The sequence below is a fragment of the Mus pahari genome, chromosome 2, assembly GCF_900095145.1.
Source record: "Mus pahari chromosome 2, PAHARI_EIJ_v1.1, whole genome shotgun sequence".
NCBI lineage: Eukaryota > Metazoa > Chordata > Mammalia > Rodentia > Muridae > Mus > Mus pahari.
Genome location: NC_034591.1, coordinates 5,878,383 through 5,901,782, shown reverse-complemented (window position 1 = coordinate 5,901,782; position 23,400 = coordinate 5,878,383). Strand labels below are relative to the sequence as shown.

General features: G+C 38.3%; 1 protein-coding gene across 2 annotated transcripts in view; it reads left to right on the top strand.

Moving 5' to 3' along the window:
* The first annotated feature begins 506 nt into the window (after positions 1-506).
* The window catches only part of Grm3 (glutamate metabotropic receptor 3), a 236,343-nt gene continuing 213,449 nt past the window's right edge, over positions 507-23,400 (top strand). Inside the window, exon 1 of one of the 2 annotated variants that reach the window (XM_021190416.2) lies at positions 507-1,476. The gene's annotated coding sequence lies outside the window, so the exon portion shown is untranslated. The remainder of the gene's footprint in view (positions 1,477-23,400) is intronic. The other variant, XM_029535635.1, reaches the window with a different exon arrangement.

Genomic DNA, 23,400 nt, shown 5'->3' with positions numbered 1-23,400 from the left:
TAATAACAGAATGATAAGCTGGGATTTTTCCTTTAGAATGCTATCTCTAGATCGCGGTCTATTGAAGCTATTTCCGTGTGCTTTTTTTTTTTTTTCTTTGTGCCTACGTCACCGATTTGAGGTATTTATTTATTTAATTTTAAAAAGAAAGAAAAGGTTCTGTGAAGACCCTCTTAACAAAAAAGTGGGACTAGAGAAAGATTAATGTGGAACTGGAAAAGGGTAGCTCCGAAGGATCCGTGTGGTTGGACCGGAGGATAAGAAAGAAAAGATTATCTAAGCACTTCCCTAGAATCTTTTTCTGCCTAAGAAATTTGGGAGAATGCGAAAAAGCAGCAGCCCAGCATTCTTGAAGGGGCGTGGCTTCTCTCAAGGGGCTATCCAATCGAATTCCTTCAGAGGAAGCTATCCGGAGAAGATTGATGAGCGTTGCTAGGAAACAGGAGCGTCTCCCTCCCTGCTGACCCAGAGATTGTGCTGCACAAGCCTCCCCAGGGGTTCGCAATGTGCAGTTGAACCGCGTGTGGGGCAAAGCTGCGTATTGGCCTCCTGGGTTCATTCGCTCACACTGCTCCTTCTTTCGCCGCTGTCTCCTCCAAGTGTAGTCAGCCTTTTACACAGGGACCACAGGACAGTTCTTACTAGGAATGACTGTCGGTCCCTGCCCACCCGCGTGCCATGAGCCTTAGCAGAGCTTCAAAGTTGGAGCCACCTCCCACTCTACCTCCCCACGCCCCTTCACGCCACTGCTCCGAAATTTACCAACCTTTGCATGCATTGCCTAAGGGCTGCAAACCTTAGGGCAGAGAGCTCTCAACCCCGCCAGGCTTTCTGTATTGTAACCTCTGGGTCTAGGTACAGTAGCTCACTGAAGACTCTGCAGCTACACCCCTATAAACGGAGGGAAGAAGGGGGAAGGGAAAGGAGGAGAGAGGAAAGGAGAAAGAGAATGAGGAGGAGAGGATGTCAGAAGGTCCGTGCCTCTCTGCCTGAGTCCCAATTAGATGCGACTGTTTCAGCCTGGCCAAGGTGAAGGAAAGTTGCTTGTGAGCCCAGGAAGTGGGTTTGGCTGCAAAGAGGAGGAGGGCGCCTGGGCTCTAAAGCTCCCCTCCCTTCTGCTGAAGACCACTGGGTCCCCTTCTTCCCAACCTCCTCCTGCTCTTCTCCTCTAGCCCTCCCTTTTCCCACTCCTCCTTGACTCGGAGGCCTGGATGCTGGGCCACCGGGCAGAGGTCCAGCGCGCAGCCGGGCGGGGGCGGGGGCAGGGGGCACTGTGACAGGAAGCTTCGCGCACAAGTTGGCCATTTCAGGGGCAAAATAAGTTCTCCCTTGGATTTAGAAAGGACAAAGGCAGCAAGCTCCCTCTTTTGTGTCGGATGAAGAGGACCAACCATGAGCCAGAGCTTGGGTGCAGGCTCACCGCTGCCGCTACCACCGCGGTCAGCTTCAGTTCCTGCCAGGAGTTGACCGTGCGAGGTAAGCAGCCCAGAAGGGGACCTGCCCCTCTGGAGGGTGCCCAGCCAGGGCGCAGGAGCTCGGGTGCCGCGTGGGGCAGGCAAAGCGAGGAAAGTTGAGGCAGAGCACGGACCAGTCCCTACATATCTATCTGCCGGGGGTGGAAAACGTGGGTCACAGGAGCAATGTGGGTGTGCGTGAGAGAGTTTGTGTGTGCGCGCGCTACTGTCCCTTCAAGAAAGGGCCAATTTCAGAGCATAGATCTGCGGCCAGGGAGCAAGAGGTAGAGGGACTAATTAGAGAGACAGGTCTCGTTCGCCAACCGCCTCCATCCAGCTTTGCGCTTGGGGGTTTTATAAGGCTTTGTGCACAGGAACCCTGTGATGTGTGGCTCACACACTGGTAGCTGCATGTGGGTGTGGAGGTTGCCAGGCGAGGTAGGTAGCGGTCAGCAGGACCCCCTTGTGCTGCCAGGATAAGCTCCGCAGCCAGGGGCAGACAGAGGTTCACCCACCAGCAAGGGTGCTTGGAAATCAGCCCCAACTCGCTGCCCTTTGCTCTTTTTGACTTGAGCCAAAAAAGAAATTCAAGAACCAGACTCAAAGCATATCTACCCATTGATCCTGTTCCATTTTCTTATCTGGCAGTGAGATAACTCGGAGAGGGCGGGAGATCCGTGGTCCAAAAATAGACTAGGTAATATATCCAATAAGCTGATTCTTTCAGAATTTCACTTGGATTTCCTTCTAGTTCCTCTATGAGGTAACAAACATTTAAGGGTCTCTTAAAGGTATAATACATTCAAAGAGCTGGCTTAAGGGAGTGAACAGATGCTTTCAAAATATCTTAGTGTTGCAAATTCTGAAGACAAAACTCCACCTCTCTCAAAATGTATGGTCACCAATTCAACTAATTTACTTACAAAATAGTTCTACTCTTGTTTGAACAGTAATAGGTATGTTGTAGATACATTGAACATATACATGCCCAATGTAATCACACAGTAGTACAAAGCAAGTTATGATTTTTATGAGTTTTAGTGTTAAGCACCTCAGCAGTTGGTTGCTTAAATTTCTTTGTTTCTGGCCCCCAAGACTGCTTGTTTAGCAACTTTTTGGGAGGTAGGGGGTGGGGTTAACATCTTTTTGGAAGTATTCATTTACCTATCTTCATATCTAAATTGGCTTTGGTTTATCTGATCGCAGTTTGAGGTGGCTACTTGAACTCTGTTGTATATATAAATATTGGGTATCAGCATCAACCAAAATATTCAGATTCCCATTACAATAGATACCTGTGAATAACAAGCCTACCAAAGATGTTAAGGAAACTCTGATTAGCTGTTAGTATTCTGTACTGCTATTTGCCTTCCCCCCCCCTAAAATCAGCCCAATATAATTTGCCAATCTGAAAGTTAAAGTGTAGCAAACCTTAATAAAGTCGCATTTTTCACTTTGCAATAACAATGGCTTACAGTTACAAGGATTTCCCACACCTGTAAGTTTGAGTTGTCTGTTCTGGTTGCCCACAGAGATATTTTGAATGGACATGCCTTGGGCTCTCTTGATTTACATGCTCGGTGATACTTTTGTTGCTTATGATACAAAATAGCACAGGAAGAAACTGTGAAATGTATTCTAGCACACATGAAACAAAGAAAACTGTATCTGCACTCCTGGGGCAAAAACAATATGAGAAGAAAACTTTGTATTGTTAGATCCAATCCCACTCCAAAATAGTGGAAACACCTACTTCTGTGCACTATATCTTTTCCATAAAATATGAAGCTTAATACATTGAAAAAAATCTTTCTCAGTGCACAAAGGAAAGAGCTGCTTCACTATTTAGAGTGCATAGGATTTCTCAGTTACATGTCATCAGTAGATCAAGAAAATATGTTTTTATGATGGTTGTATTTTCAAAGTGACAGTATATGTATGTGGAGGAAATGTGAATCTTATTACTTATTTCAAGATTGCCTAACATCAGCAACACTTCTGTTGTTTCATGTCATTGGAATTATACTTGTTAAGTTGAACAAATGCAAAGGCAGGACAAAAATGACTGTTATAACTAATATCTGTGTTGAATGAAAGATCAGAGCATCCAAAGGTCATCTCTTTCTCTCCTCTGCCTCATGACAGGTGATCAATCAGAAACACAGTTAGTCTTGGATTATCCAGTTTTGTAAGATACATAGCAATAACTTACAACTTTCTCAGGAATATTCTCATCTTTTTTGAGCTTGAAATTCATTTTCAAATCAATGATTCTCCTACTTCCTGCCCATTCTTGTAAGAATAAGTCACAAAAATGAGCCATGGCTCTTTACAGGTTTTGCTAGTACCTATCAAGGTGTGGCCTATCAGTATTTCAATTTGTTTTCTGTACTCAACATTATCTCAAGAACCCACTCAAAAAAGGAAAAAATATCTTTTTTGATAACAAGAGGAGGGAACTTCTTCAGGATAGAATATGGCCAGAGGTGCAGAGCAATACTCGTCTTCTTCGGAGCCAGTTCCTAAAGGGGTCTGCTGTTCACACACAGTGGTCCCTCTTTGCTGTTTTATGCTGAGTTGATTGTTCATTCTTTTGAGACTGTGCTAAATGTATCCAATCTACATTAGACAGATTTGCTGAAATTGCTTTCAAGAAGCAGAGTAAAATGAGAGAAGATTATTTACCCAGCCTAAGCACACAAAATGAGTACAATCATAGTAGCAGAGACCACACAAACCATTAGTCATCCTCCTCCTGCCATCTCTGATGCTGCCTGGGTCCCTACAGCATTACTGTATTTTGGAGTGCTTTAGTCCAGTGTATTTCTTAACAGGTCATGTGATGACTTCTTCCAGAGTTTTTGAAAAACTATTTCATAGTGTAATAGTTCTCTCTATTAAGAATTTTTGAATTCAGCTTGATTCTTTCATGACTCTAATTTATGTTATTGCTAACTCTTTATCATTTACTACTCTGGGCTATTCTATCCTCTTGTATGACTTAAGATCCTCATCCAACATTTATACAGGTCATGTAAAATATATAATAACACAAGAAACACTTGGGTACCAATTCTATATCCACATCCTGCCTCAATACTATATGTTTTAGGGCATTTATGTGTTTGTGTGTGGTTACATGTCCTAATAATTTATCTGGTTAATGTAAGAGGTGGGAAATTGTCTTCTTTGACATTAGTGGCCTATGTGGATATCCAGAAAATCCTTTCTATGTGATGTTCTGGGTGGTTGCACATTTATAAGATATTTTCATTGCAAATTTATTGTCAATAGAGCCCTGTCACCACCCATGCTACAAGGGACTTTTGTGACATGCTGGTCTGATGCTCCAATGAGCCCCAAAAGCTGTTGTCATGTAAATCCCACTGCTGACATGAAAGTGATTTCCTTAATTAATAGAATGTGCTAAGAATGTAAAAGTGTAAGTAAGTTAGCTGTGTGTAAACACAGGGCAGCAGTTTTGTGAGAGTTTTCAGTGGCGACTTTATACTGATACAAACTGAAAAAGCCAGAATTAAGAACACATTATTCAGTGTTCTGTATTATGAAAAGTAAGCTCCCATCATGCATATACCAACACAAAATATATTTAGGCTTATATGGAAGAACCATATGTGAAGGTTACTTTTAAAATAAAAAGCCTGAAATAACCACAAGGGGGAAAAACAGGATTTTATTTTGTTCACTTAGAATCTGGCTGCAACACATCCATGTGTAGGCTTCTTTAAGATTCTTTAGCAAATATCTTGGTAGCCTCAGTCTCCCACTCAATTGTTTCTCCCTATGCCAGGCACTGAAATGCAAGCTTTTACTAGACAGCCGAGGAGCAAATGACTAGGAACTACCTTCCAAGGTACACTTGGCAAATCTAGAAAGAGCCAAAAGCAGACTGCTCAGCTGTCTTTATACCTTGTTGGGCATAGACTATACACAAAAACATCTGTGTGGATTTAGGAAACTAAAGGGAGAGGGGCCATTACCAAACTAACTCTTTTTTTTGGGGGGGGGGGGAATTGAGTTGGGCTACATAGAGCAAACAAATGTTAAGTCAGTCTTCTCCCATCTGAGGTCCTAAAGTGTTTTTATAGTGCCATTCATCACACAGTGCTGAGTACCCTCAGAATGATTTTCCTTAGAAACAAAGAGAAAATCAATTTTCTTGGTAGAGGAAAAGTAGGCCATTAATATATTTGCGATTTCACCGTGGAACCAGAGAAGCATTCTAAGAAGTGATGCTCTACATAGACTCTCTCTTCTCGTCAGATCAGCAGTCCTACTTCAGAACTTGAAAAGTACACACTGTACTTTAAAAACACACACAGATCCACTTAAAAATATCCATATAAAGTCTATACAAAGTCTACACCAAGATATCATGTTTCAGAACAAAGCCACATATGTAGATGATAGCTCCACAGAAAGCATCAGAGGTTCTTGGGTTTAGTTTGTCAGAGTGCACTTGTATTTTCTTCTCAAAGTGCACGGCTCTTTCTACCAAAAATCACTTGGACAACCATAGATAATAGCCAAACACATAGCAATTTTCAAAATCTAGATATGCAGTTTTCAAAAACTTACAGCCAATACTTACAACATAGAAATTCTAAGACCATAACAATTTCGAGACCAGTGATGAGTTTTACAGGATGTGGAGTCGTTTTTGTTGAAGCTCTCTTAAGAAAAAGAATACAACCAGAAAAGTCAACTTTTAGCAAAACAACTGTTGGAAAGATATTTATAAGCTCCTGAACAAAGTAAGATTTGGGGTATATAGTGAGGACACAGAGTGACAAAATACTTCCAGAAAATTTGCAAGCATATGTAAATTTAAAACTATTCAAAAAATTAAATTTGTAGTTCTCCATTAGAAAAGGATACAGAGCTAAGAAGATAATGGGTCCATAAAAATCATTTGCTGCTTAAGGAGGAGGACCTGAGATCCACTCCCAGTACTCACATAACAGCCGGACATGACAGCATGCACCTGTAACCCCAAGCTGGGAAGAGTTGAGGTGGGGGGGGGGTAGGATGATCCTTTGCACTTTCTGACGAGCCAGTGTTAGCAAGTGTTCAGTGATAGCCTGTTTCAAAAAAATAAGGCTGAGAGATCTCTTGCATTTATACATGTATGCATGTACACACACACACACAGAAATTCACACCAGCAGGTACATGTGCACACATAATCACAATCACACATACATACAAACACACAGAGAAAAATAAAAAGTAAAAAGGAATTATTAAAATTATCATGCATGCTAGAAACTGGCCTCCTTTATTTAACATGTTCATTTGGATATAAGACATGCCTGTGCACAGACATTCTTTGCCTCTCTATCTCAGTCTCTTTCTCTCTCTCTCTGTCTCTCTGTCCCTGTCTCTGTCTCTCTCTCTCATATACACACACACACACACACACACGCACACACACACACACTCTATAGATGTACTGTGCTAGAGTCTGTAGAAAGACAAAACTACTGATATGTCCTAATAGTAGATCATTATTGATCAGTTGTCCTGTGGTAATAATAAGTCTACTATAATATGGCAAGGACCATCTTCTTTATTGTTGCAAGAATTCAGTGAGTCAGGAGCACACTTGTGAGCCCATTTGACAGATGAAACCATGATTCAGTCACTTGCCAAAGAGCAAGTACTAAACAAAAATCAAAACTTATATCTAACCCCAAGGTAAACTTTATCAATTATAATGAAAACTCTATAGCCACGCAGTTTATTGTTTTCTTGCCATGTTTGCTTTCGTTCAACAAATCTTTCTTGAGATTCAAATGAAGGGGCATGTTTCCCAAAAATGAAAAACAAACAGCAATACGTGGGACCCAGGAAAGGCCCTCCAGGCCAAGACATCATCTACCCCTAAACAGAACCCTTCCAAAAAAAAAAGAAAATATGGTGGAAGAAATAGTCTGAAACATTATTTATAATTAAGTGTCTAAAGAGAATCAGAGAATAAGAACATTGTAGAAAGATGATAGATTTGTTAACAACCTGAGAAATAAATAGAAGCTCTGAAAATGTGAAAGAAATACATTTTCTGGTGCTGATTTCAAAGAACATCACAATCTCTCAAAAATAAATACCATCACAAGAATACAGACTCGGAAGGAACAGCCTTTTTGCTTGATAAGTCTAAATGTTCCTGTGTCTCTTCTCTTACAATCTAATTATTTTCTACTAGGTAAACAAGCTGAAAAGGGTGTTCTGTAGACTAGTAAAACTTTGAAATGTCTCTGCCCAGCTGGAATAGTAACTTCATCTTTATGTAGTCTCAGTAATTATTATTATTATTATTATTATTATTATTATTATTATTATTTTCTTTATTTACATTTCAAATGCTATCCCGAAAGTTCCCTACACACCCCCACCCCACCCCTGCTCCCCTACCCAACTACCCCCACTACTTGGCCCAGGCCTTCCCTTGTGCTGGGTCATATAAAGTTTACAAGACCAAGGGGCCTCTATTCCCAGTGATGGCCGATTAGGCCATCTTCTGNTACATATNCAGCTAGAGACACNAGCTCAGGGGGTACTGGTTAGTTCATATTGTTGTTCCACCTACAGGGTTGCAGCCCCCTTCAGCTCCTTGGGTACTTTCTCTAGCTTCTCCATTGCGGACCCTGTATTCCATCCAATAGCTGGCTGTGAGCATCCACTTCAGTGTTTTTATGCACTGGAGCATTTGTCCAAAATATGTCCAGCAGCCTGCAACTAAAAAGGCATAGAGGTTCTCACTTTTAAACACACTAAGAATAAGAGAATTACTGTGGCCTGCTCAGTCTGTAGGAATGCCATATAAAAACTCCCATCTCAGATTCTGTGACCTGTGTGCTTTCTCATAGACAAGTTGTCTTGTTTTCATAAGCTTATACCTATTGTCACAGTGCTCAAGACCCGAAGTATGAGATGAGTTTATTCAAAGATCTTTCTCCAAATGTGAATTGTGTTACAATATTTTTGTAAACTTGAAAGAAAAGAATAGAAATCCCAGATCTGTCCCTCCATCTGGTGGAAGCTGTTTCCTTCGATTGTTAATAATACATAGCAGATAGATTATTAGCAATATTTTCTATTTTACTTAGCAGTTTCAATACACCATGTGTTAGTGAATACAACATAGTAGAAACTGCTTTCAAAAAATATGCCAAAATATATGCCAACTTGAGAGGTGGCAGTACAAGGTCAGAAACAGTTGGAATTGTATCTGCCTCAAGGAGAAAATGAGATCTGAGGAATATAATTAACTGTTTCTATTTTCAAACATCTTATTTTTTTTCTGAAAAAGAGAGACCCTCCATTTGCTGATTCCTTAATTCCAGTGATTTCTGTCAAGCCCAGGGACAGTGATGGGCACCCCATACCTCACTTCAACACTTATAAAAAGTCATAATGTGAGACTCATACACATTTATCTAATGACCAAGGCCTGTCCTTTGGGAAAATATATTTGAGAAATATTTATAGTCATACTTTTTCAAACGATCTCCTCTGACATCTGCCTTGGTTCATGAAACTCTCCAAATTTTTGCAAAAGTATCTCAATCAGAAAGTACAAAAGCATACATCTCTAAATCTAGTGAGTGTACATAGTCTCCAAAAGAATGAGTTGTAGGTGGGGCTGGTGAGATGGCTCAGCGGGTAACAGCACCGACTGTTCTTCTGAAAGTCCTGAGTTCAAAATCCCAGCAACCACATGGTGGCTCACAACCATCCATAAGGAGATCTGACTCCTCTTCTGGAGTGTCTGAAGACAGCCACAGTGTACTTACATATAACAAATCAATAAATAAATAAATCTTTAAAAAAAAATGAGTCATAGGGGTTGTTTTTCAGAAAACTAGAAAACTGACTTCACCCTGTTCGGTAGGCATGTTTAAGGTCTATGGTGTTTTGTCTTCATTGCCATTCTGTAGTAAATATGGCTTCATAAATACTCAGAATTTACTAATTTGAGATGAGGTAGGCCACCACTTGAACAAATGAAATCTCTTGGGGAAAAAAAAAAAAGTGACATAAAGCACTCCCCCTCCCCCATTTCTTCTAAGATCTTAACTTATGACCTTGCTGTGGTGTGGAGAGAAAACCGTGGTCACCTCAGATGGAAGACCTTGGAATGTTTCAGGAGGAGGAGAGAGAATGTCAGCCCCGGCTTCCGTCTGTGACATAGACAATCACCTCTGACACACACACGGCACTTAGCCAAGAGAGTCCCACAAAAGCCAACATCAGAATCTCTTTAAAATGAGGATTATTGGCTAGACTTAGCCTCGAGTAGTGAGAACAAATGCCGTTGGAACTAGAAGTAAAGAAGCTACACATTGACTAAGCTTCAGATAATTCACAAGAAAAAAATAATGCAAGTTTGGGAAACCTTCCTCAATTACACTGCTCAGGAGACTATAACAAAATACTGTAGTGGCAATCACTTCTGGACATTAAGGTATCCGAGGTCAAGTTAGCAGCGGATTTGGTGTATGCCTTCTTTTCAATAGAAGGCATCTTGCTGTGTCCACACTCGAGATGGTGAGAGAGAGAACTCCATCACCTGTGCTTACTAGGACACTTGTCCTGTCAACAAGAAATCTGGTTTAGTATAGACTTCATCCAAGTCTATCTCCCGAGGACCTCATCTGTACATACTAACATTTTGGAGGTACTCAAATAATCAGTACAAATCAATTTAGCATGGAATGATGGTCCTACAGAGAACATTCTGTGAACTGCTTGTACCAAATTATTTACCATATCCTTCCACTATAATTGGATTAACCAGTTGTCTGGACTCCACAAGCTGAGTATTAATTAATTAACCCCAACTGATAGAGCAGTTTCTATGAGTTCTATGAGCAAGCTGACTTTCTAGAAATCTACTTTCATTGCAAAGGCATTTATTCTGTTACCTGTACTAAATTCCTATAAAATAAACACTTACAAGGTATCATCTTTTCTATAGCCTTCAGATTAGAAAATCTTTCCCTTTATTTGCTCTGCAATTTTAACTATAATATTGAATGAATTTTTTTTTTAAAGTTTCTGACACTTTAAATTAATTAATTAGCAAAAACATCATTTCTGGTTTTTGAAGATCAGAAACCTGATTTGTTTATATCCTCTTCAAACTGAAATTGTTTTTATGGCTATATTTTTATAATCTAAAGAGCATGAGAAAGCATTGTTCTGTCCCAATTCTCTACTTCCCTCAAGATTTGCAGGGCAACAGGAGTGGGGTAAACTCCATTTGGCAACTTCCATTTTCCACGCAGCTTCTACTGTGTTCAAGTGAATGGTTGCTTAGCTGAGGTTGGCAGACCTCACAAAGCTAGTTTCCTAAGCAGGGCTCAGAATCACATGGGAAAAACACTGAAGAGAGAATTGTGGATGGGGAGCAGAGGGTGCGGGGGGGGGGGGGGGGGGGGGCTCAGACTGGGCCTCCAGGTTCTGCTCCCAGGAAGTCTTCCCAACTTTGCTTTCACTCAAATTCACAAAGGGAAGAGAAGTAAATCCCAGAAACCCATGCTTTCGGACATTTTTAAAGTCCGAGAATCTCAGACATCACAGTGTTTACCTGTTAAAAGTCACACTGAGGCTGCCGCAGAGCCTGGCTTTCTTGACCTTTTGTTGGTTACAGAGCCACTTGGTGGAGGCGATTCTACAGGAATCATTCTACAGGTGATTCTACAGGGTTTATGTATCTAAAGCCAAAACCTATCACCACCCCAAACCATTTCTTTTCCTCATAATTTCGGATTCCAACAAGGCCACACCTGCCTGTGAGCCTATGGGGGGCCATTTTCATTCAGATCAACCCACTTAGTGATGCAGAATTCCTGCCTAGCATATCTGAGCAGCTCTGAAGCACACTCCCCTGGGAGAATCTTGATAAATAAATGGCTTTCAAAGAACTCAATGGAAACTCATCACTTAAATATAACTTCCTAGACATCTTCCTCAACACCAACATCTGCTTTTCCTATTCACTCAATATAGCTCCTGTTTAACAGTGTAGTCTTTTGATATGTTTTCTTCCTCTTTTCTGCAAACCTATAGTTAAATCTAATTTCAAAATCATCAAAGTCTATGATATTTTCATCTGTCTTACAAAAGTTTTATCTATGCATTCTTATGTAGGCCTGAATAGTAACTTATGTTTTGGCTGGAATAGATTATAGGTAGAATAATAAGTTTATATTTTATTCTTACTCCTTATTTAAGGTTTATTCAGTAAAATATGCTTGTGCATTAAAAATAATGAGAAACTGTAGCTACTAAACAGTCTTTATTTAAAAAACAAAACAAACAAAAAAAAAAAAACAAAAAAAACCAGTATGCTTAGACCAATATGAGGATTGAAACTTTGAACACTACAGGTATATTTTATCACGACAGCAGGAGCTGTCATGTTTTGCTTTAACATCTGGAACAGAAAGCTTTTGTCTTTCCAGGGATTATGATCAATGTTTCTTTGTTGTTGTTGTTGTTACTGACTTCAGTTCTAACTTCTGCAAAGTTAAGAATGGAAGGTAGTATGGGAAGGGGAGTATGGGCAGAAGTTCTTACCTGGCAGTCTTTCCAAATCCTGTGACCCTAGATTTTTTAAGATAAAGTCTCAGGGTATGTGAGAACACACATTCATAATGGGGATTCCGTCTTACTGCTGAAGGTTCCGCACCTGAGTCCCCCAGGCACCATTATCTTTTGTCTAAGCACAGCTCCTCAGCTCTTTCTCCTTCAGTGGTCCAGGTCAAATAGTTCCCACTCTTGGTGCCCTGTTATTCATCCAGGTCTTGTTTACAGGCTGAGTTCCTTTCACTTGCGTTCAATCCACAGAAAATACTCACATACTATTTCTGGAAAACTCTTAAACTTGAGGACCTAGCCCACATATTAACATCTCGTTTTTCCTGATCCTCTGCTATAGCAACTATGTAGGTGATGCTAGTGGACCAGGCTGGCTTCGAACTCAGAAATCCGCCTGCCTCTGCCTCCCGAGTGCTGGGATTAACAGCATGCGCCACCACGCCCGGCTCCTCTGGAAAACAAACTTGAGGACCTAGCCCACATATTAACATCTCGTTTTTCCTGATCCTCTGCTATAGCAGCTATGTAGCTGATGCTTCATATCTTTTCTGTATTGCCCAGACTGGAAAAAGTATTATCCTGTGTTCTTTCATCCTCAGAAGCACTTCCTAATGCTGCCTTCTTTAGGACACTATGTGAGACATTACATTTACTTCCTTAGATATTTACTGTTTTCGATTTGCAGTGAGGATGTACTAGTTTTGCAACCAATGCTTGTTGACCAAATGCATTTAGTGCTACATACTAAAATAAAAATACTGCATGCATTATTACAAAAACACATCATTACAACCCTTACTATTAACACTTGTGTGATATACAGATCATGGGGTTCACTGTGATAGTCTCCCACTTCATTCATTACGCAGCAAGGGTATGCATCCATTTTTCTTTTTCACAGGACTCATCACCCTCTCTACTCTGCCCTAAAACTCCTTTTTGATTTCTTTAAGAAAATAACAAATGGGGCTAGTTAGATGAGTCACGAGCTAAGATCAATTGTTGCTTTTGCACTGAACCAGAGGTTGGTTCCCAGCACCCACATGGTGGCTTACAACCATCCATCACTTTGGTTCCAGGTGATTTGATGCGCTCTTCTGACCTCTAAGTGACTAGGCACACATATACATAAAAGTAAGAAAACTCTCTTACGTATAAAATTTAAAAAAAACCTTCTAAAAATTTAATACAACATTATAACTGCTTATAACTTTTAAAGACATTTTACATGGAGATTGCTCTGACAAGGCTTGTACAAATCAGGGACTAGAAACTTAAGATGGGTTTATTTTCCTGATCAGAATGATCTACAAGAAGGCAGATCGAGCTCGTATCCTTTATATAAGTAAATCTATAATAATAAATGGAACATACTGCAATATTTAATAAATATTTCATGAGTGAATAAATTCTATTTTAATTTTTAAATTTAATCAGTATGTACATTCCATGATAAAATATTAATGTGTGTTCTGCTCTTCATATGTTGTACTTTAAAAATAAGAATTGTTACATTTTTAATTTCAATCCACAAATTATACTATTTTCCTAAAGGCATTCTTGAATCTCAAACAAAATAACTTCATATGAATATTTTAAAATGTCATGAAAGAGTGACATCAATCCAAGGAAGTAAGTCTTTAAGTGTCTGCTACTTTCAAGGCAATAGGTAATATATTGAGGTCCAAGAAAAGAATACATCAGTATGTCCAACGAACATAAAATCTCACAGAAGAGCAACATATGCAAATGTAACTACAAAGATAGGAAAGTTTAGGATCTAAGCTATGAGGAAAAGAGGGTCATGATATTTCTTTGTAACGTCATAGACATTTTGCTTGTATATATCAAATCCTGAAAACTTGTTCAGCTCTTAAAAAAGGATCTACTCTGAGCCTATGGAAAGGTGGCCGAAGCCTAGGATTTCCTTGTATGATTTTATTTCTGTTAAGGGATAGAGCATGGGAAAAGTCAGTTAGATGGTAAAACTCTCACAGAAAATGGAATAATGGGTACAATCTCTTCTGTAGGCAGAGAGAACCCTCTAAAGTCACTTGAGCAATGAAATCTGAAGCACACTATGAAGATAAATATGAGGAAATAAAGGTTTGGGAGGCAGGGAGATGAGCTGGCAGGTTATGGCAACACTCCAGGTGAGAGGTAATGATGGCCCAAACTAGGGCAGTGGCAATGGGAATAGGAAGTATGAAATGAATCTAATAGACACAAAGATGAATAGTGCCTCGTAGGTAGGAATTAGCTGTTGGGTGAGAAACGCCAGCCAAAACAATTAAGCTAGTGATGTTCCTTTTCAACAAGAGAAAAGAGCATGCTATATCAAGTCTCTTGCTTAATAAAGGAAAAGGGAGGGTGTTTTTAAAAGACCATCCTTCAAAAACTATGTCAAAAAAAGTCGTGTGTAAGATGAAGGCCAACAGCAGATGCATACAGGTGTAATGTCAGCACTTAAACTCAGAGGTAGAATTGTGAATTTGGAGCTCGCCTGAGCTACATGGGAGAGCCTGCCTCACAAAGCAGGACAGGCATAACCATGTAAATCTTCTACAAACAAGACAGAGGAATAAAACCAACGTGTTCCGTAAATCTATGACTTGATAAAATTTATCCAGAGACGGTCACCATTATCTTTCCTCGGGACTTGAAAAAAGCCCCTCAAGGGCATATGAGAATCTTATCGCCAACTATCGGGCTCTGGCTAAATAAATAAATAATAAAAGTAAGCAAAAGAAAAAAAAAATCCTCCTAAAAATACAAGTCCAGATATCACGTCCTGCTTAAGACTCTCCAAAGAGTTTTCATTGCTCTTGAGATATTCACATTATTCACCTGCATGTCTTGATGTCTGGTCCTTTAGCCTTCACCCTTCTTGTTGCATTCAAACCACAGCAGCTGGCATCACCATCCTTCTCCATCAGCCTCTCCATGGCATCATAACCTCCCAGTGTACTGACTCGTGGCTGTCCCTCCTCAGGCTCTCTTAAGTTCAGTACCCATTCTGACCTCCTAAGCTTAGTTCTTCCTGGCTTGCACAATTCGATCTCCCTGCATCGCTTTCTCCACATTTGACCATAATTGTTTATCACACCACTGTAGACGTAGCTGCTTAATCACAGCTGCATATCTATTACCCAGAAGAGGATGTACTACATAGCAGAAGATCAATACATATTTACTGAATAAACAGAGTAATGGTTAATTAAATCATCCTGGGGCTCATTTTACTCAACTTTAAAATTGTGCTATTGAATTTTGATATTTCTCTTAGCCAAACAATTCCTATTAGTAAACTTTGTCAGTAGAAAAAAAAAGATAGAATGCAGCATCCCAGGTCTGACTCCGTAGCCATTATACAGGGGAATAAGTGATTGCTAGATATAAATATAACATTTAATTGCGATCCAACAATTCAGGTAACTAATACCAGTCAGAGATGTTTCTTTATATTCCAAGTGCAACTCTGCAGACATTCTGTCTACTTCACTGAAACACTGAGGTACAAATAATGAGAGACAAAGAAAAGCAAGCATAAAAACTGAGAAGCTGAGTAAACTTTCCAAAAATGTGTCTGATTCCAGGCAAATTTCCTCTTCCTTGGATTTTTTTTTTTTTAAGGACAAATGTAAATTCCATATATTTTCAAAGAAATGGATTCATAAATCACATTTCACAACACCGATTTTAACCAATGCCAACAAATAACACCCCAAGGTGTTCTACTTAGTGCCAACTCTATCTCAATAGTTCTCCAAGTGAAATGAACGTTTTCACATACATATTTTATACAGTGTTCTTAGAACCATGAGAAAGATAGTATAAACAATAACTTTCATCAAGTCCTTAAAGTATGTGTGTTTCTAGGCACTCGTACTTTATTTGAACTATACAGACAGATTTAATCCTCTTAATTAGACCCACTGATGTTGATGTTATTAGTATGTTCATTTTATAGAAGCAGAAACTAAAGCACACATTAATAGAGACCTACCACTTGGAGCCAGAGCTTGGGAATTAGACCAGCTGGCTATACCATCTCTTATATGAAGGTATCTAGATGTAAAATAGCCAAAGAGTTAGAATAATGTTATCTTATCTGTGATTGACAATGAAGAATAACTAAAAACCTACTGTTCTTATGAGCCTAAAGAATTAGTTAATTGATCAGTGTGCTAGTGTTATTGAGATGTTTTAATTTGTCTATGTTTTAATTTGATCTCATTTCAGTAACTTGGGAGTTAGGTGACCTAAACAAACAATTTTTAATGCCTTATTTCTTTATCTTATGATTTTCTTTGGAGCTCCACCTGTATGAAAATAATGTTCATTTGTTTGCTTGTTTGCTTATTTGTTTGTTTGTTTGTTTGTTTGTTATAAATCAGCTTCTTATTCCAGAAAAATGCCTTCTATATTTTCCTAGGGAAAAATGAAAGAATGTAAAACAATTAAAATTTATTTCCGTATTAGGTAATGGAAAAGAAAAGTAAAACTGATGCACAGATGAAGTATTGGCAAGAAAATCAATGTGCCTGATTTGGTCACTAGCTTGTCCATCTATCCCAACAGGTATATTTACATGTAGCTAAACCTGAATTGATTTATTAAAGAGTTTACAAGTCAAAAAGAAAGAAATTCTGAGGATGTAATTACAGGAATACAAATCAAGAGAGGCAACTTTGAAAGAATAGTAATTCCTCTTCTTGTAACTGACCATAAGTCCCTAAGAGGAGAACAGAAAAGCTTAAAACAGCACTTTCTCTCCATTCAGAAGTGATCATGAATTAATTGCATAGTTTAGCTGAACTTTGCTTTTCTGAGTATCCAAGGAGACGATTTCTCACAGACTGAGTATTTTTGCTTATTTGTAATATATACCCACTGTCTAGAGATAGTGCTTGACACAACATGTGCTCACTGGAAAGCCACAATTCCCAAAACAAACAGGGAAAAGAAACTAAATAATCTTCCAACAAAAGAGAGGGAGAGGAGGGAGAGAGAGATGAAGAGAGAAGGAAAGAAACAGAGGAGGTAGAATGTTTTAGAGACTTTATGGTGATAATTTGGTTTTAAACAATCTCAACAATCCTTATTACATCAAAGGCTTAATGATAACTCGCTCATAACTCGCTCATCAAGGAAAGCATACAAGGCTGTGGCACATATGCCTTCATTGATTTGGCTAGACAAGCACTTAGTATGAATTGTATCCCTATTTGAGAGTTAACTGGGCTACGCAGCTACAGCAAAAAGTAAATGTGAGCATTTGCTGGTAAATTTCAACACTACTACTTATTTTTATAGTAAAAGCATAGAATCCTGACTTAACCAAATAAGGCTATGCCATGTGTGGGCATCCCATTTTGTTCTACTTGTTTCTGTTGTTCTTCAATTCCACAGGAATTAACTGAGTTTATATGTCAAGCTAGTCACTGTTGTAAACAGTTAGGATAGAATGACAAAAGACAGCAGCAACAAAATCCCTTCCATCAGAGGCCTCTGTTGCCAATTTTAAAACTATACATTCTTAGATTAGAAAAGAAGTACAAGTTCCACTGTAGTCCTTTATCTACTATTTCAGGCAAATAATGAGAAACATCTATATAGGAATGTACTTCAGGGTTCCGTGAAATCATGAATGCAGGGAGACCCAAGGGTTCCACTTTACTGGCAGATAGTGACCACAAAAGGAGCCCTGGGAATAGAGTCATTAATTGCTTATTATATGTAAAATCCTTCTGATTAATTTAGTATACTTTGGCACATCTACCTGTTTTTCCAGAAATGTTTGTTCACATCTGTGTGTCAGACTTGTAGTTTGTGCTGGTAATATAAAGAATGACCTCAAATAGTTCACAGTCTACTTGAGGAAAATTCATAGGAAATATGATATGTCTAGATCTCACCTGGTAATTATAAGCACAATATAATTCAGATGATACTCATCAACATCTAGAATCAGAATAACTTTTTTCATGCTCTTTCTTTGAAATTAGAAAAACGTATTGTTCTGAAAATAAGGTATTTGAAATGACCTTTAAAAAATTGTATATAAATGCTACTACTGGAAAACACGGAAGGTATCTACCAAAATTTTCATAGTAAAAAATAATTTGCTTGTCAATGGTTTTTTTTTTTTTTTTGAAAACTAAAGGATATATTTTTAATGGCATCAAAAACATGAAGCAATTAGTAAGTCAAGTAAAGGTAGAAATCACCATTAGCTAGTAAACTCATTTACTATTATAATTCTTGCATAAAGTGTAATAAGCCAGCAGAGAGGAGCCAGTATAAAGAACTATAGCTAATATGATCAATAAATATGAAGAAAATTTTGTTATTTGTCAATAACCTTTCATTAGCAATTTCAAATTGAGTGATAGGCCACTAATTATGTAGTAGCAGGCTACTTTATGAACAAGTTAACTTGGTGTTGAAATATAAACAAGGAATTATAAAGAACCTGAGACTAGACCTCATATAAATTTTAAAGGGAGACATATGTTTTAATCTTAATGCACTATGTGCTTCACAATGTCACTCACATCGAAGATGGTAATAAATATAATAAGGTATTACACTTGCCAGGCACTCAGTAAACATTAATAACTAGTAGTCACTAACTAGACAAGCATAAATTTGTAAGTATCATGTAAACAAAGCAAAGAACATTTCCATAAGAAAAATGGTGGTTAATAGTATGTTAATGGAGTTAATAAGTTAATAGGGTTAATACGTGAGAATTTTAATGGGATCAGGTGTTCACAAAAGTCACTGGCAGTTACACAGGGTAGGATATTAGAAAACTAACTACAAGGCTGATGAGAAGGTGGGAGTTCAGGAATCAGGGACAACTGTTCCTCCTTTGAGTAATTTTTCAAAGGTTGGCAAATAAATGCAATATCTAGAGGGAAATGCAAATCAAAGGAAAGTCCATAAATATTTCTTAAATTTGACTGAATTATATGTGATATGGTTCCCTGAAGATGAGATTGAACAAATAGTACTGGGACCACATGAAAAGTTAAGGCTAAAATCAAAAAAAAAAAATTTTTATAAGAAGTTGTTTATAGTGTCTTAACTTTAGAATAATGGTAAGCTATATAACACTCTGACTGTGTAAAGCTTTTTGCCTAGAGGAAAAGATAGTGATTCATCAAGTATCTCAAAGAATATACAGTTACAAATGTAATACATGTCAAAAGAGAGAGAAAGATATGTAATACTAGGAGAGTTTAACGCCATAGAAAATGGGCTTCCATAAAAAAATGAGAACTGAAGACTTGGGAGGTGTCATGCTTAGTAAACTGTTTGCTTGACAACCATATGCTTCTGTGTTCAAATTCCTAGCACCCGCGTAAAAAGCTGGACACATAAGCTCACATCTGTAACTCCTGAGATTTGATGGCAAAGCAGATCCCTGAAGCTCATGGACAATCCATCTAGCTGAGTTAGTGGGCTCCTGCTTCAGTGAGAGATACTGATTCATATGAAAGTGGAAGACAAGTAGGAAAGGCATGAGATGTTAACCTCTGGCCTCTATCCACACATGAGCATGCATGTGTATTACACACACACACACACACACACACACACACGTTACAACTAAATACATAAGAATTGACTCCATCTAAAGGGGAAGAAATCAAGTTGTATTCAAAGAAAGGGATAGACAGGATTGTCGATCATAACCTTGTGAAAGGCAAAGAGACTGGACCATAAGAGTGGACAGCAATGTATGTGCTTTATACTAAAAGCAATAAGGTTATCATTTAAGTGCCTGGAAAAGGAAGAGGATTATTCATTCGTTTATTTAAAATGATGATGTAATATTCATAAGAATGTGGAAAATAAAGTGGGTTTAGGAATCAGAATAGATACAAATGGATTTAAGTGATTGTGCAGAGTACAGAAAATCATATGTAGGGAAGAGTTGGCAAGTGGATGGTTTCATGAAAAAGTTTTAGTAATCAAAAGAAGAAAGGTATTGGTGTGTGGAATATGGGTAGTACATGTTATCTTGACGCTTGCAGAGTTCTTTATGACCTAGAAATGAATTGATCGAGCACTACAGCACTAAAACGCTTTAAAAAAAGAGAGAGAGAGAGAGCTCAAAATCACTTATGTATTGGAAGTGCATATCAGATTCTAAACATTGCTTATCTCAATTGTTTTTGACACTCTAAAAAGAAACAAGTCATTGTTGATGAATATCCATTGTACCCTAGGGATTTGGGAACAAAGAGTGCATTCAAAAGCTATGTGAGGCTCATCCAAAAGAAATGACAAAATCCTCTCTACCCAGTACAGCCTGCACAACTCTGGTGTAAACAGATGAAGGTTACATTTGGCTGAGAAGGCCATAGGGGGTGATTCACCAATACAGCTACAAGATTCAAATGCATACTTGTCTTCTCTTAACATACTGTGCTAGCAAACCAAAGCCATGCGTCGCATCAATTTCAATCTGACTTTAACCTTCTCTAATGGAGGAGCAGTAACAGCATGCGCTTGGGAAAGTCTAGGTACCTTCATTTATACAACAGCTAGCAATTTCACTACAAATTTGAAGTTTTCTTGCTTCTTTTGTTTCAGTTGTCTGGGATGAAAGGCTAAAACTAATTTAAGTTTTCAGAACACAGAAGTTTTACTTCAGGCATTACTATTGATTGTGGTAACTGTGAAAGTATGCTTAGAAGAAGATATTTTTCATTAGTCAAACTTTACCTAATATATGAGGAAATACATTGTGCTTTAGTTCTATTTTCTTCTACTATTGCCAAACAATGCATTCGAGAAACATGATGAAGTAGGCGAGTATCATACTTAGCACTAGAAAAGCATGTTATGAATCCCATAGCAACCTCTTATACATCCAGAAAATGTAAAAGATTTCCCCAATCTTCCTCACAATTTTGCTCAGATCATGGAAAGCAACCACTATGAAAGTGCCCAGTAGGGCTTGGCACTTGGTAGGTCTTCATTAAATTTTAACTGCAACCTACTAAGGCTGAAGAGAAGCTCCATGTATAATATTCACAGCTATATTTGCCTATGTGCTAATCACAACAATATCTTCCAATCAGCCATATCAATTTATCCCTCTTTTTATAATCCATATGGATGGTAATTAAATGTCCCTTCACTCAATGCTTTCTGTTTATCCTTACAGAATTTGGAATTTTACTGTGAATTGTACATTCTTCTCTGTATATCAAGTATTTTTCTGCTTGTGAAAACTACATGTGTGGTCTGAAAAGTATGGAAATGAGAATTTCATATTAATTATTTCTTGGCATGAGAAACCAAAACAATGCAGAGACTTTTCTGGGTATCTTCATGCTGAATTGCTGTAACTTTAATAACTTGTGCACTGCAGAGATTACAAAACTGATGCATATTTTTAAGTGTTAACTCAAGGTGTCAGACATTTGCTTATATTCGGCAATATCTTAGGAACAAATTTTAGATCTACACAGCAACGTGGGCTGGTAGACATCTTTTCTGTCATTCACATTTTATGAATACTCTTACCCTCTAATCATTTTAATCTACATTATATTGTAATCTTAGCTTTCCTGGAGTCTTGAAGTTAGAAATAAGAACTTGATGTTAATGTTAATTACAGGAACAAGTTGAAATGTATTTTAACAAAAGGATGAGATACTGAAAGTCAAATAATCCCTGAGAGGTTTTTCAGCTTCACTTAATACTCAGAAGAAGCTAGGGTAAAATTTGGGGACTTAATAACCCATTTTTTAGAGAAAGAAAAGAATCTTGCCTCTCACACCACAAAAAATCTGATCTGATTGGGTTCTTTTTTTCTCTAGGAGATGCCTTGGCCCTTGAGGTAAATGAAAAGTATTTCAAGAGATCATTTTACCTTCTACAACCAAAATATGACTCTGCAAAGTGCCATCTCTGTCAGCTTTATTGTGCTTAACCCTACAAAAACTAAAAATCTTTATAGTCTTAATATGTTCAATTACAGATGCTTGTAGATTATCTTTAATATCATCTAATGTTTGTTAAATAAAAGACTTTGCATTAGGAAATGGATATCCCTTTCCAGAAGTCACCTGGACCAGAGTTGCATCTTTGGAACCAGAGGCTATTTTTGTTTTGTTTGCTACCATTAGCTCTTCAAGTTCTAAAATCTCTTTTCTCTTCAAGTCATCTGTGGTGTTCAAACCAGTTGTTGTTCTTTTCATGAGTGAGGAAAAAAATGTTTGACTTGTTTACAAAAGACAGCATACTCAAAAGGTAGACTGAGAAACTGCTGTACTTAATGTTTATTTTATCAGGAAGATTGGAAGATTGACTGGGGGATCCAGGCCCAGCTGAGCACCCTTATGCCCATTTATACCTTCTCCTGGCAAGTTCTTCAGTTAGTGAATTTCTTGCCAAAATCCACATCAGATATTTTGTTGTATAACTTAAGTACCCAGAATAAATCTTTGACGCTAAGGTTGTCATAGGAGACTATGAAATAATACGAGTGGGAACATTTATATAAAGCATATTTCTTTCCGGAAGTTTGATCTCATTTTCAAGCTCAGTGCTTCTGACAGGAAGAAGGCAGCAGGAAGCAACTTATCAAATCAAAGGCTTGTAGATCATCTCTGTTGAAAAATGTCAAAATCCCTCAAAATTATCTTGTAAAATGAGTGATGTTCCACCTATGCCATGCAACTAACAGTGCCATGCTCACACATCTGACCTAAATAGTAGATCTGCCTGACTGCCCCAGATTGTTACAGAATTAAGGGCAAAAAAATAGTGGATGATTCAACTAAGTGCCTGCAGCACAGTAAGGGAAAATACCTGTGGCTTAACATAGGCAATGTTGCCTGTTTATTGTTTTGCCTTTTTTAAAAGATGTACCAGAGCATATTACAGCAACAATCTCAGCTTGTCCTATGGGATTTTCATTAGCCTGCTACCTGTCTTATGTTTATTTTGTCAAATAGAGATAAAATATTTCAATAAGCATTAACCAGAGCTTTAACTCTGGTTACATTATTACTCTACATGATCAAGCTGTGGTAGAGACACAGGATGACATTTCGGGAACTCTTGATGAGAGCCAACATTCAAATGGCATTAGTCTGCTCTGAGAACCGTCTATTATGAAGTAGGGATGCATGTTAGAGGTAAAATGTGGGTGGTAGAGTACCCTCATCGAGCCAGGGAAAGAGAGGAGGGGAAGGGGACTTGTGGAGGGGAAACTGGGAAGGGGGATAATATTTGAAACGAAAATAGATAAAATAACCAGGAGAGGAGAGGAGGAGAGGGAAGGGGAGGGGAG